This window comes from Arachis ipaensis, chromosome B10, assembly GCF_059453495.1.
Source record: "Arachis ipaensis isolate K30076 ecotype BB chromosome B10, ASM5945349v1, whole genome shotgun sequence".
NCBI classification, from domain to species: domain Eukaryota; kingdom Viridiplantae; phylum Streptophyta; class Magnoliopsida; order Fabales; family Fabaceae; genus Arachis; species Arachis ipaensis.
In genome coordinates this window covers 72,551,441-72,566,949 of record NC_142435.1, presented here as the reverse complement: position 1 = coordinate 72,566,949, position 15,509 = coordinate 72,551,441, and the positions used below count along the sequence as shown (strand labels likewise).

At 39.3% G+C, this 15,509-nt stretch overlaps 1 non-coding gene across 1 annotated transcript; it reads left to right on the top strand.

Moving 5' to 3' along the window:
* Nucleotides 1-1,133: 1,133 nt before the first annotated feature.
* LOC148580400 (small nucleolar RNA R71) lies at nucleotides 1,134-1,241 on the top strand. Its single transcript, XR_015895603.1, has one exon. It is a non-coding gene; the product is annotated as a small nucleolar RNA R71 (small nucleolar RNA).
* Nucleotides 1,242-15,509: the final 14,268 nt, after the last annotated feature.

Sequence of the window (15,509 nt, the reverse complement as noted above, 5' to 3'; positions counted from 1 at the left end):
ATTAGGAACTTCCCAGGATCCTGTTTCTTCTGAGGCAATGACAGTTGATCCAGATCACTTAGTTCATTAGTGAACAAGGGAGGTTCATCTTCCCAAGTCTCAACACCAAATAATTTGGCATTCAGCTTCATGATTGCACCAAGGTACTTGGTAACTTGCTCTTCAGTAACATCCTCATTCTCTTCAGAAGAGGAATACTCATCAGAGCTCATGAATGGCATAAGGAGGTTCAATGAAATCTCTATGGTCTCTAGATGAGTCTCAGATTCCTTTTGTTCCTCAGAGGGAAGCTCCTTATTGATCACTGGACGTCCCAGGAGGTCTTCCTCCTTGGGATTCATGTCCTCTCCCTCTCTTACAGGTTCGGCCATGGTAATTAATTCGATGGCCTTGCACTCTCCTTTTGGATTCTCTTCTGTATTGCTTGGGAGAGTACTAGGAGGGATTTCAGTGATCCTTTTACTCAGCTGGCCCACTTGTGCCTCCAAATTTCTAATGGATGACCTTGTTTCATTCATGAAACTCACAGTGGCCTTAGATAGATCAGAGACTAAGTTTGCTAAATTAGAGGTATTTTGTTCAGAGTTCTCTGTCTGTTGCTGAGTGGATGATGGAAAAGGTTTACTATTGTTAAACCTATTTCTTCCACCATTATTAAAGCCTTGTTGAGGCTTTTGTTGATCCTTCCATGAGAGATTTGGGTGATTTTTCCATGAGGGATTATAGGTGTTTCCATATGGTTCACCCATGTAATTCACCTCCGCTATTGCAGGGTTTTCAGGATCATAAGCTTCTTCTCCAGAAGATGCCTCTTGAGTACTGTTGGATGCAGCTTGCATTCCATTCAGACTCTGAGAAATCATATTGACTTGCTGAGTCAATATTTTATTCTGAGCCAATATAGCATTCAGAGTATCAATTTCAAGAACTCCCTTCTTCATAGGCGTCCCATTATTCACAGGATTCCTTTCAGAAGTGTACATGAACTGGTTATTAGCAACCATGTCAGTGAGTTCTTGAGCTTCTGCAGGCGTTTTCTTTAGGTGAATGGATCCACCTGCAGAAGTATCCAATGACATCTTAGCTAATTCAGACAGACCATCATAGAATATATCCAGGATGGTCCATTCTGAAAGCATGTCAGAAGGATACTTGTTGGTCAGTTCTTTGTATCTCTCCCAAGCTTCATAGAGGGATTCACCTTCTTTCTCTCTGAAGGTTTAAACATCCACTCTAAGCTTACTCAGCTTTTGAGGAGGAAAGAACTTGGCTAAGAAAGCCTTGACCAGCTTATCCCAAGAGTTCAGGCTATCCTTAGGTTAAGAGTCCAACCATATTCTAGCTCTGTCTCTTACAGCAAAAGGGAAAAGCATGAGCCTGTAGACTTCAGGATCTACTTCATTAGTCTTAACAGTATCACAGATCTGCAAGAATTCAGTTAAGAACTGAAAGGGATCTTCAGATGGAAGTCCATGAAACTTGCAGTTCTGCTGCATCAAAGAAACTAATTGAGGTTTCAGCTCAAATTTGTTTGCTCCAATGGTGGGAATGGAGATGCTTCTTCCATGTAAATTGGAATTAGGTGTAGTAAAGTCACCAAGCATCCTCCTTGCATTATTATTATTTTCGGCTGCCATCTCCTCTTCCTGTTCAAAAATTTCTGAAAGGTGCTTGCTGGATTGTTGTAATTTAGCTTCTCTTAGTTTCTTCTTCAGAGTCCTTTCAGGTTCTGGATCTGCTTCAACAAGAATGTTCTTGTCCTTGCTCCTGCTCATATGAAAAAGGAGGGGACAGAAAAATAATAATAGGGATCCTTTTTACCACAGTATAGAGGTTCTTGTGTGAGTAGATGAATAAATAAATAGAAGGACATGAGAGAGAAAGGGAGTTTTCAAAAATTATTTTTTTTTTGAAAAAGAGTTACTGATTTTCGAAAATAGTTTTTGAAAAAGGTTAGTAATTTTTTCGAAAATTAAAATCAAAAATTAAATTAATTAGTTAATTAAAAAGAAATTTTGAAAAAGAGGGAAGATATTTTCAAAAATTAGAGAGAGAGAGAGAGAGTTAGTTAGGTAGTTTTGAAAAAGATAAGAAACAAACAAAAAGTTAGTTCGTTAGTTGAAACAAATTTGAAAATCAATTTGAAAAGATAAGAAGATAAGAAGTTAGAAAGGATATTTTAAAATCAAATTTTGAAAAAGATAAGATAGAGAGATATTTTTGAAAAGATATGATTGAAATTGGTTTTGAAAAAGATTTGATTTTTAAAATCACAATTAATGACTTGATTCACAAGAAATCACAAGATATGATTCTAGAACTCAAAGTTTGAATCTTTTTTAACAAGCAAGTAACAAACTTGAAATTTTTGAATCAAAATATTAATTGATGATGTTATTTTCGAAAATTATGTGATAAAATTAAGAAAAAGATTTTTGAAAAATATTTTTAAAATTTTCGAAAATAACTAAGAAAAATGAAAAAGATTTGATTTTTAAAAATGATTTTGAAAAAGATAAGATTTTTAAATTGAAAATTTGATTTGAATCATAAGAAACAACTAAATTTTAAAAAATTTTGAAAAAGTCAACTCAAATTTTTGAATTTATGAGAAGAAAAAGGAGAAGATATTATTTTTTTTTTTATTTTTGAATTTTTATGATGAGAGAGAAAAACATGAAAATGATGCAATGTATGAAAATTTTGAATCAAAACAATGAATGCATGCAAGAATGTTATGAATGTCAAGATGAACACCAATAACACTTTGAATGTCAAGATGAACATCAAGAACTTATTTTTGAAAAATTTTTAATGCAAAGAAAACATGCAAGACACCAAACTTAGAAATCATTAATGCTTAAACACTAAGAATTCAAGATTGCATATGAAAAACACCATACAACACAAAAACAATGTAATATGAAGATCAATCAAGAAGGTTTATCAAGAACAACTTGAAGATCATGATGAATGCAATGCATGAATGCAATTTTCGAAAAATGCAAGATGAGTATGCAATTGACACCAAACTTAAAAATTGACTCAAGACTCAAACAAGAAACATGAAATATTTTTTATTTTTATGATTTTATGAATTTTTTTGGATTTTTCGAAAATTAATGTGAAAAAGAAAAAATAAGGATTCCAAAATTTTTAATATGAATTCCAGGAATCTTGTGTTCTTATTCTAAAGCTCCAATCTGAGGGTTAGGCATGGCTCAATAGCCAGCCAAGCTTTAGTATGCAATTACATGCATTGACGTGATTAGTTGAAGCCTCAGTCCAAACGAATTTAGACATGGCTTTACAGCCAGCCAGGATTCAACAAATCATCATGAAACACTAGAATTCATTCTTAAAAATTCTGAAGAAAAATATATTTTTTTGAAAACATTTTTATTATTTTTTTCGAAAACAGATGAGAAATTTTTGAAAGGTTTTTGAAAAATTTTTGAAAATAAAACAAAAAAAAAATTACCTAATCTGAGCAACAAGATGAACCGTCAGTTGTCCAAACTCGAACAATCCCCGGCAACGGCGCCAAAAACTTGGTGCACGAAATTGTGATCTCAGGCAACGGCGCCAGAAACTCTGTACGCACGTCTTAAAAAATGTTTTTCATTCACAACTTCGATACAACTAACCAGCAAGTGCACTGGGTCGTCCAAGTAATAACCCTTCCGTGAGTAAGGTTCGATCCCACGGAGATTGTCGGGTTGAAACAAGCTATGGTCACCTTGTAAATCTCAGTCAGGCGGATATCAAAAGGTTATGGAGTTTTCGAATATTAATAATAAATAGAAAATAAGGATAGAAATACTTATGTAATTCATTGGTGAGAATTTCAGATAAGCGTATAGAGATGCTTCCGTTCCTCTGAATCTCTACTTTCCCGCTGTCTTCATCCAATCAGTCTTACTCCTTTCCATGGCTGGCTTTATGTAAGGACATCACCGTTGTCAATGGCTACTTTTAATCCTCTCTGGAAAATGGTCCGATGCGCTGTCACTGCATGGCTAATCGTCTGGAGGCATCACCCTTGTCAATGGCTGCATCCTATCCTCTTGTGAAAATGGTCCGATGCGCTGTCACTGCATGGCTAATCATCTGAGGTTCTCGATCGTACTGGAATAGGATTCACCCTCCTTTTGCATCTGTCACTACGCCCAGCACTCGCGAGTTTGAAGTCCGTCACAGTCATTCAATCCCAGAGTCCTACTCGGAATACCACAAACAAGGTTTAGACTTTCCGGACTCTCATGAATGCAGCCATCAATCTAGCTTATACCACGAAGATTCTGATTAAGAGATCCAAGAGATACTCATTCAATCTAAAGTAGAACGGAAGTGGTTGTTAGGCACGCGTTCATAGGGAATGATGATGATTGTCACGTTCATCACATTCAGGTTGAAGTGCGAATGAATATCTTAGAAGCGGAATAAGTTGAATTGAATAGAAAAACAGTAGTACTTTGCATTAATCTTTGAGGAACAGCAGAGCTCCACACCTTAATCTATGGAGTGTAGAAACTCTACCGTTGAAATTACATAGGTGAAAGGTTCAGGCATGGCCGAATGGCCAGGCCCCATAATCTAATAACCAGACGTCCCAGGATGATCCAAAGATGTTTAATACAATAGTAAAAAGTCCTATTTATACTAAACTAGTTACTAGGGTTTACAGAAGTAAGTAATTGATGTATAAATCCATTTCCGAGGCCCACTTGTTGTGTGCTTGGGCTGAGCTTGAATGTTACACGTGCAGAGGCTCTTTCTGGAGTTGAACGCCAGGTTGTAATGTATTTCTGGCGTTCAACTCTGGTTTGTGACGTGTTTCTGGCGTTTAACTCCAGATAGCAGCATAAAACTGGCGTTCAACGCCCTTTTACGTCATCTAAACTTGGTCAAAATATGGACTATTATACATTGCTGGAACGCTCTGGATGTCTACTTTCCAACGCAATTAGAATCGTGCCAGTTTGAGTTCTGTAGCTCCAGAAAATCCACTTTGAGTGCAGGGAGGTCAGAATCCAACAGCATCAGCAGTCCTTCTTCTGCCTCTGAATCTGATTTTTGCTCAAGTCCCTCAATTTCAGCCAAAAAATACCTGAAATCAGAGAAAAACACACAAACTCATAGTAAAGTCCAGAAATGTGAATTTAACATAAAAACTAATGAAAACATCCCTAAAAGTAACCAGATTCTACTAAAAATATACTAAAAATAGTGCCAAAAAGCATATAAATTATCCGCTCAGCAATAATGAATGTAACAACAAGAATTGAAATCTATATCTAAGAACTAAAGAAAGGCATGAATTGAAATCTAGATCTAAGAACTAAAATTAATCCTAATTCTAATCCTAGAGAGAAGTGAGAGCTTCTCTCTCTAAAACTAACTAATCCTAATCCTAATGTGTGTGTATGTGTGAAGTGTGTGAATGATGTGAATGTTGTATTCCCCTTCAATCCTTGGTCCTTTTATGCATTTTCCTGCCAAAAACGCAGCTCCAAATAGGGCCAGAACCCTCCAAAATTGCCAGGCACGAGTTCTCTTTTAAAAATCACGTGCGGCCTTCGGTGCGTACGCGTATAGCGCTCGTACGCGTCCATGGAGCATTTCGCGATCCACGCGTAGGCGTATAGTGTGCGCGCGCGTCCATGGGCTTTTTCCAAATCTTTGGCTTTTCATGATTTCTCCACTTTGTATGCTTTTCTTTCCATTCCTTTGATCCATTCCCAGCCTTTTCAACCTAAAATCACTTAACAAACACATCAAGACATCTAGTGAAATCAGAAGTGAATCAAAATTAACCAATTAAGGGCCTAAAAAGCACGTTTTCACACTTAAGTGCAAATTAAGAGACAATCATGAAACCATGCTATTTCATTGAATAAATGTGGGTAAAAGGTCATAAAATCCCCTAAATCAAGCACAAGATAAATCTTACAAATGGGGTTTATCACTCCTCGCTGATTGTCTCCTTTATTTCTTTTGCTCCTTTTATTTTTACAAGCTTCCTCTCCATCTTCTATGCCATTCCTGCCCTATAAAGCCTGAAAACACTGAACACATAGATCACTGCATCGAATGGTATAAAGAGGGATTAAAATACACAAATTAAAGGCTTAGGAATCAAGTTTTTAACCATAGAACAAAACTAGGAAGGAATTGTAAAACCATTCAATTTGTATGAATAAGTGTGCATAGACTTGATGAAACCACTCAATTGAGCACAAGATAAACCATAAAATAGTGGTTTATCAAACTTTCCACACTTAAACATTAGCATGTCCTCATGCTAAGCTCAAAGAGATGAAAAGAATAAATAGGGAAAAGTAAGACTCATGAAATGCAACCTATATATGAATGAAACTATATGCTAAGATGATTCTGTCTACTTGGTTGAAAGTAAATAAGTTCTTCAAGAGAAACATAAATCAGATATCACTAATTAAAATCATACAGTAAAGACAAGTAGACTTATAAGAAGATAACTCACGAAAGCAGGGAACATAGAATCAAGCATTGAACCCTCACTGATAGTGTATATGCACTCTAATCACTCAAGTGTATAGGGTAATCACTCTACTCTTCTCTAGTCATGCTTTCTAAAACTTTGTTCTTTATCTAACCAATCAACAAGTATTTAATGTACCAATGCAAACATCATGAGGTCTTTTCCAGGTTGTAATGGGGCTAAGGTAAGGGTGAGGATATATGTATGGCTAAGTGAGCTATAAATTGAATCCTTGACTAACCTAAGTTCCCACCTAAACACACACACACTCTATATAACTCTAAAATTATGCCTAGCTACCCAAAATTCCCATTTTTGCATCACACACTCATGTATCAACTTTTCTTTAATTTAATCACATATGCATTAATCTTTCATTAACTTAACATTGGGGTAATTTTGTCCCCTTATTTATTTATTTATTTAATTGAATATTTTTGGATTTTTTTTTTAAATATAAAAGTAAATATAACATATCAATGCACATGGATTTTTTTTTAATTTTTCTGGTCTCACATGAGTAGGTACCCAAATTCCTAATATTTTATCAAAGTAGAAATATAACACATTCCCTATTAACCCATGTTCCCACAGTTTTCCCACACTTAGTCAATACACAATCTCTATCTTAAGCTAACCAAAGATTCAATTGGGGTAATTAATTGTTTTTCTGCTTAAGGCTAGTGATGTAGTAAAATATAGAACAAATGGGGATTAAAAGGCTCAAGGTGGCTAACAAAGGTAATTGAAAGGGTAGGCTATTTGGGATAAGAGAGCTAATAACAAATGATGGCCTCAATCATATGCATGCATATAAATACACTAAATATTGGACATATAGAGTGGAACAAACTATAGATTACAATTATAGAGAAGAAAATACACAAGAATAAAATGTTATGGTTAAATAGTGTAACCATGTAATTAAGCTCAAATCTCACAGGTTGTGTGTTCTTAGCTACAATTCATGTTCCAATTTATAGTCTTCAAACAAGTTTAACAACATTTTTTAATTTAAATTAGTGAATTATTATAAAATAGAGTCTTGAAAAGAAGTTTATTACTTTAACCAAGCAAACATACATGCAAATAATTATTATCATGCAATATATTCTATCTAACAAAAGAAAAACTAAAATGTTGGTGTTAAGAGAGAGAGATTACCTCCAGAAGTCAAGTACTGACCGACCTCCCCACACCTAAAGCTTGGCACCGTCCTCGGTGCCATCAGTTAGGAGCAAAGGGGGGCTGGTAACAGCATCTCCACAGTTGGGGTTGTCATGACTCCCGGAGCTGGTAGGTGAGGTGGAGTCTGGAGTGTCTGGTTCTTCTGCAGGTGGGTAGTTTCCAACAATTAGCTCCTTGAGGTATGTAAATCGGCACTTGTTATGGTGCTCCATTCGCTTTGCCTGCCGGTCAAGCCGGTCCAATCTCTGAAGTATCTGAAGGAGTAGCTGATTTATGGAAGGTGCTTGTGATGTGGAAGGAGAAGGAATATCTCTGGGCGGGTCCGCAGTCTGGCTGATAGTGGGTGTTGGGGGTCTGATGTACTTCCTGTTGGGAACATACTGATCATCCTGTGGAAGTGTAGTCTTGGTGTCCCAAGCTCTATAGGAGACTCTGGCTGCCGAGACTAGATCTGAAACCAAGGCGGAAAAGGGTAGGTTGCCTGCAATTTGTACATTTCCCATGGCGTGCTGGAGGTGTCTTGGTAGGTTGAGAGGCTGGTCTGTAAGGATACACCAGAGGAGAACAGCCATGTTTGCAGTGAAGGAGGACTCGTGAGTGCTTGGAAAGACGTAGTGAGACATAATCTGTGCCCACACTCGAGCCTCCAAGGTAAGTGCTGAAGCCAAGATGCCCTTAGGTCGGGATCGATGGTATCCATAGATCTATCTACTGCCAGGTTATGCTATAACTCTAAGGACGGCATCCCAATCAAATTGGTATGTCTAGCGCTTGACAGAGGCTTCTTGGTATGCATCCAATCCTTCTGGAGAAGGGGGGAGATCTAAGGCTTACTGAATGGCCCCTTCGGATATAGGGACTTGCTTCTGACGGACACAGACAGCCTACAGGGCTGGCATGTGAAAATTGGAGTAGAATTCAACTACCCATGAAAGGTTGACCTGCCGTGGCTGCCTCCATAAGAATCTCCATTGTCTGCGCTCAATGTGGGGCTCTACAAAATCAACAATGTGGGCAGGAGGGATGAGTAGGTGCTCATTGTTGTAGTTCCGCTCAGCCAAGATAGGGAACATCTGCTCACAGTAGCGGTTAGTGAACCGCGCAGTGTCCCTTGCTGGAAAAGCTTTCTTAGTTTCATCGACCTTGATGATCCTCTTGACCCGCTTTGTTGTTGGTTTGACTGATGTTGAGGATGGTTCCACATCTGATGTTCTTTTTGTTCCTCTCCTCGCCGGTGGTTTGTTAGAGGCTTTCTCTTTACCCTTCCTGGTGACCATCCTGAAAAGGGAGAAAAGAAAGGGACCTGAATTCAAATAGCTAGAACCGGGAGGGGAAAAATACAAGGGATAATCAATATCAAAGTAAAGAAGAATGTCGTAAGCACATGGTCATGATTCCATGTAATTAGGACATCAATGGAAATATAGCATGATAAGTTAAGACAATTAGATGCAGGATGTTTATTAGCATGCCGGTAAAGGCATGAGTAGCACAGATCAAGCATTAAGAGCTTAATTTGATTATCCAATGTAACAAACTAACAATCACGTTTGTGGTGACAATTATAATTAATTAATAAAAGGTTGCAAGGGTTTTGTGAAAAACAGGCAGTAGAGTAGAAGAATAGAATAATTGAGAATTCACAATGCCATACAGACTTTTCACAAACTCTTGGTATGCATGTAAAATATGTTAGGGAAAGTATGAAATCCAATATGCAAGCAACCCAAAAAATTAGTATTAATTGTCAAATCACACCCTAATATATCCACAAGTAAAATATAAAAGAAAACAATCACCCATGTAAATTTCAAACACCAACTCAAAAATGCATGGAAGAAGGAAGAAACCTTAGATAATGAAATTAAAAGAAAATAAAAAAAAGGAAACATAAATTAAAGTAATAATGAAAGAGTAAAAGGGGGAAAAAAGAAAAGAACCTGGATGAAAAGGATGAAGAAGGAAAGGAGAAAGTAATAGGGCATAAGAAAGAATAAGGAAGAAGAAAGAAAGAAGAAAGAAGAGATAATTAGGATTGAATTAGGATTGGAGGGGTAGAAGATTTGAAATCAGGCGCGTGCATCACGCGTACACGTGAGGTGCGCAAAGGTCAGGTGACGCGTACGCGTCAGGGATGTGTATGCGTCAGGGACGCGTACGCATGACATAGGTTATGCAATTGGCACGAGGGCAGCCGCGTGCACGCACAACTCTCTGTTCGCTCTGGTTATGGGGCAAAAATGGCATGCGACGCGTGCGCGTCAGGCACGCGCACACGTGGATGGCCCTTTTGAGAAATGGACGCGTACGCTTCAGGGACGCGTACGCGTGATGTGTTTTGTGCTCCCAGCACAGTTCTATTCCCACACCATCATAACTTTCTGGCCATACATTAATTACGCCAATTTTATATGTTCACGCGTGCGCTTCAGGGACGCGTACACGTGGTGGGCTAGAATCACAAGCGACGCGCACAAGTGAGGGACCTGTACGCATCATCTCGCTTGTGTACTTGGCATGTGTCCAGCACCACTCTAGCCCAACTTTCTGTTAAATTTTTCTCATTCTCACACTCATATTTGATGCGTACGGGTCAGCGACGCTTGCGCGTCGAGTGCTCTCTTCTTTTTTTTATTATGCAGAATGCAGAATGCAGCATGCAGATGAATATGCAGAAATTATGGATGAATGCTAATAAAAAGAAAATAAAATAAAATAAGACTGAGAGTAAAAGGAAACAATCGTACCATGGTGGGTTGTCTCTCACCTAACACTTTGCTTTTATGTCCTTAAGATAGACGGTCTTCAAACTCAGTCTGCTTCTGTTGGTGGGTCCTCCAAGAAGAAGACCTTTAACTCTTTGTGTTACTTCATCTTCTCACCGTGATAAAGCTTTAAGCGATGTCCATTGACCTTAATGAAATTGGAACTTGAAGGGTGACTCAGGTGGAAGACTCCATATGGCTCTGCCTTCTCTACTCTGTAAGGACCTTCCCACCTTGATCTCAGCTTTCCAGGCATGAGCCTCAGTCTTGAGTTGTAAAGGAGAACTAGCTTCCCAGGTCTGAATTCTCTCCTCTTGATGTGCTTGTCATGCACGGCCTTCATCTTCTCTTTGTATCGCCTGGAGTTGTCATATGCTTCTAGGCGAAGGTTCTCTAATTCATGTAGTTGCAGCTTCCTTTCATCCCTGGCCTTCTCAAATCCCATGTTGATTTCTCTTACCGCCCAGAATTCTTTGTGCTCTACCTCTACTGGGACGTGACAAGCTTTTCCATAAACCAGGCAAAAGGGGCTCATCCTGATTGGCGTCTTATATGCTGTCCGATATGCCCAAAGCCCATCTTGTAGCCTGGTACTCCAGTCCTTCCTATGAGGCTTGACGATCTTCTCCAGGATACGCTTTATCTCTCTGTTAGACACCTCTGCTTGTCCATTGGTCTGGGGATGGTAAGCTGCTGCTACCTTGTGAACAATTCCATGCTTCTTCAGTAGTCCAGCTAATCTCCTGTTACAAATGTGAGTGCCTTGATCACTCACGATTGATCGTGGTGATCCAAAGTGACAGATAATATGGTTTCTAACAAAGGAGACAATAGTGTTAGCATCATCAATACGGGTAGGAATTGCTTCCACCCATTTAGAAACATAATCTACAACTAACAGTATATATAAGAAACCACTAGAGTTTGGAAATGGACCCATGAAGTCAATGCCCCAAACATAAAAAATTTCATAGAATAGCATAACCTATTGGGGCATCTCATCCCTCTTGGATATATTCCCAAACCTTTAGCATGGGGAACAAGATTTACAGAAGGCAGCAGTATCCTTAAAAAGAGTGGGCCACTAGAATCCACAATCTAAAGTTTTTCTAGCTTTTCTTTGAGGGCCAAAATGTCCACCACTCTTAGAGGAGTGGCAGGCCTCTAAAATGGACTGGAATTCTGATTGAGACACACACCTGCTAATTATCTGGACAACATGTCCTAGTACAATACCTTGTTTTACTATAAAGTGATATTTTTCAAAATTCAATACAAGGTTTGAACTAACATACCTGTCTAATACTCTAGCTAAACTATCCAAGCAAAGGCTAAATGAATCACCATAGACGCTAAAATCATCCATGAAAACTTCCATACAATTCTCAATAAGGTCAGAAAAGATACTCATCATGCATCTTTGGAAGGTAGCTGGTGCATTACATAAGCCAAAAGGCATCCTTTTGTATGCATACGTTCCAAAAGGGGCATGTAAAAGTAGTCTTCTCCTAATCTTCAGGAGCTATATGAATTTGAAAATAGCCTGTATAACCATCTAAAAAGCAGAAATGTGATTTACCTGACAAGCAATCAAGCATCTGGTCAATAAATGGCAAGGGGTAATGATCCTTGCAAGTAGCTTGGTTGAGACGCCTGTAATCAAGGCAAACTCTCCATGAATTCTGCACTTTAGTTATCAGGAGCTCTCCATGCTCATTCTTTACTGTTGTGACTCCAGACTTCTTGGGCACCACTTGTACTGGACTGACCCATTCACTATCTGAGATGGGGTAGATGATATCAGCCTCCAACAGTCTGGTCACTTCCTTCTTGTCAACTTCTAATATGGTGGGGTTCAGTCTTCTTTGAGGTTGATGGACAGGCCTTCCTCCCTCTTCTAAAAATATTCTGTGTTCACAAACTTGAGGGATGATGCCTACTATATTCGCCAAGCTCCACCCAATTGCTTTCTTGTGTCTTCTCAGCACACTAAGCACCTGCTCCTCTTGTTGAGAAGTGAGTTCCCTTGCAATGATAACTGGGAGCTTCTGATTATCTTCAAGGTAAGCATACTTGAGGTGGGGTGGAAGAGGCTTTAATTCCAATTTCTGCTCATGGCTATGCACTTGATCTTCTGGAGCTAGTGATGGTTATAACGTGTCTTCATCTATTTCAGGGGGCATCCCCACACTTGCAACTTGCTCCGTGTACCTCTCTTCTACTTCCTCCTGGTGAACTGCAGCTACAGTCTCATCAATGATGTCACATTGGAAGATGGAATGATCTTCAGGAGGGTGCTTCATAGCTTCATCCAAATTGAAGCTCATTGCTCTGCCATCTATCTCAAAAGAGTAAGTTCCTGAGAAGGCATCTAGCGTGAACTTTGAAGTCTTCAGGAATGGCCTTCCAAGAAAGATGGATGATGGTCTTCATGAGTCATTAGGGGGCATCTCCAAAATATAGAAGTCAATAGGAAATGTGAGCCCCTTAATGCTCACCAGCACGTCGTCAGCAATTTCAACCACAGAGATAATGCTTTTATCTGCTAAAACAAAACAAGCTGCTGACCTTTTTAAGGGAGGGAGCCTCAAAGCATCATATACAGACAATGGCATTATACTGACACACGCTCCTAAATCATACATACAGTCAGAAAATTTCACACCATCTATAGTAATAGTAACCATGCATGGACCTGGGTCACTACATTTTTCAGGTATATCACCCACTAAAGCAGAAATGGAACTACCTAGAGGAATAGTTTCTAAATTCTGAAATTTATCTTTATGCATGCACAAATCCTTTAGGAACTTAGCATATCTAGGTACCTACTGAATTGCATCAAAAAGTGGAATGGTTACCTCAACCTTTTTGAATATTTCTACCATTTTAGGGTCTAGTTCCATCTGCTTTCTTGGCTTCCTAGCAAGGTGTGAAAATGGAGTAGGAATGGCGCCACATGCAGCTTCTACGTCCCTTGGTGCTCCATTCCTTGGCTGAGCTGCTTCTTCTTCAACCATGTCTTGTACTTCATCTTCCTCTTTAACATCCTCCATTTCAACCATGTCCTCAACTGGGGCGTTTCCTTGCAAGCTTGGCTCCTCATGATTCCTCTCTTGTAGTGTGGTTCTGGACCTCAAAGTGATGGTGTTGATTCCACCTTTGGGGTTGGGTATAGGTTGAGAAGGAATTCCACTAGAGCTTGAAGGCTGATTATTGGAAGTATTCATTGATCCAATCTGTGAGGCAAGAGCTTGTACAGCAGAGGTCACCCCGTTTAAGGTGGAGCTAAGTGTACTCTGCATGTCATGTTGTCCTTATACAAGAGAACGAAACATCTCATCAGTAGAAGAGGAAGGGGGGTAAGTGATTTGAGGGGTCTGCTGTTGGTTGTTCTGAGGTGCTTGGGACTGCCTTTGGCGAGGTGCTCTGTAAGGCTGGTTTTGGTTCTGCTGTCTGTTGTTGTTGTTCCACCTCTGATTTCTATTGTTGTCTTTGCCACCTCTGTTGTAGTTGTCCCTCCATCCTTGGTTGGAATTATTTCTCCATCCCTGGTTGGAATTATCTCTCCCTCCCTGGTTGGAGTTGTCTTGCCAACCTTGATTGTAGTTTCCACCTTGGTTGTAATTGCCTCCTTGTTGATAGTAACATTGATTCGGGCGGTCATAGAAACTTTGAGTAGCTGCCAAGGTGTTGTCTTCTTGTTGGAGCTGCGAACACTCATCAGTGTAACGAGTGTAATCAGCACATATTCTGCATACTCTTTGAGAAACTGGTGCACAAAATCGTGATCGTTCATTCCGTGGTAACGGCACTAAAAACTTAATACGCACGTTCATAATTTTAGTTCTTTGTCACAATTTCGCACAACTAACCAGCGAGTGCACTGGGTCGTCCAAGTAATAAACCTTACGTGAGTAAGGGTCGATTCCACAGAAATTGTCGGCTTGAAGCAAGCTATGGTCCCCTTCTAAATCTCAGTCAGGCGGATTCAATTGGTTATGGAGATTTAATAATTAAAATATAATTAAAATATAAAATAGGATAGAGATACTTATGTAATTCATTGGTAAGAGTTTCAGATAAGCGTATAGAGATGCATTTGTTCCTTCTAAACCTCTGCTTTCCTGCTGTCTTCCTCCAATCATTCCTACTCCTTTCCATGGCAAGCTTATGTTGGGCGTCACCATTGTAAATGGCTACATCCTGTCCTCTCAGTAAAAATGGTCCAAAATGTGCTGTCACTGCATGGCTAATCATCTGTCGGTTCTCGATCATACTGGAATAGGATTCAGTAATCTTTTTGCGTCTGTCACTACGCCCAGCACTCGCGAGTTTGAAGCTCGTCACAGCCATCCTTTCCTAGATCCTACTCGGAATACCACAGACAAGGTTTAGACTTTCCGGATCTCAAGAATGGCCGCCAATAATGCTAGCCTATACCACGAAGACTCTGATCTCATGGAATGGAAGGCTTGGTTGTCAGGCGAGGCATCCATGCATCATGAACTAGGAGGCTAAGAGATACGCACTCAAGCTATTGCAAGTAGAACGGAAGTGGTTGTCAGGCACGCGTTCATAGGTGAGAATAATGATGAGTGTCACGGATCATCACATTCTTTAGGTTGAAGAATGAGTGTATATCTTAGAGAAGAAATAGGCTTGAGTTGAATAGAAAAACAATAGTACTTTGCATTAATTCATGAGGAACAACAGAGCTCCACACCTTAATCTATGGTGTGTAGAAACTCTACCGTTGAAAATACATAAGTGAAAATAGGGTAGACATGGCCGAATGGCCAGCCTCCATAAAGGTCTGAGATAGCATAAGACTAATCAAAGATTTTTAAATACAATAGTAAAAAGTTCTATTTATACTAAACTAGTTACTAGGGTTTACAGAAATGAGTAAATGATGCAAAAATCCACTTCCGGGCCCACTTGGTGTGTGCTTGGGCTGAGCATTGAAGCTTTCACGTGTAGAGGTCTTCCTTGGAGTTAAACACCAGTTTATAACCTGTTTCTGGCGTTTA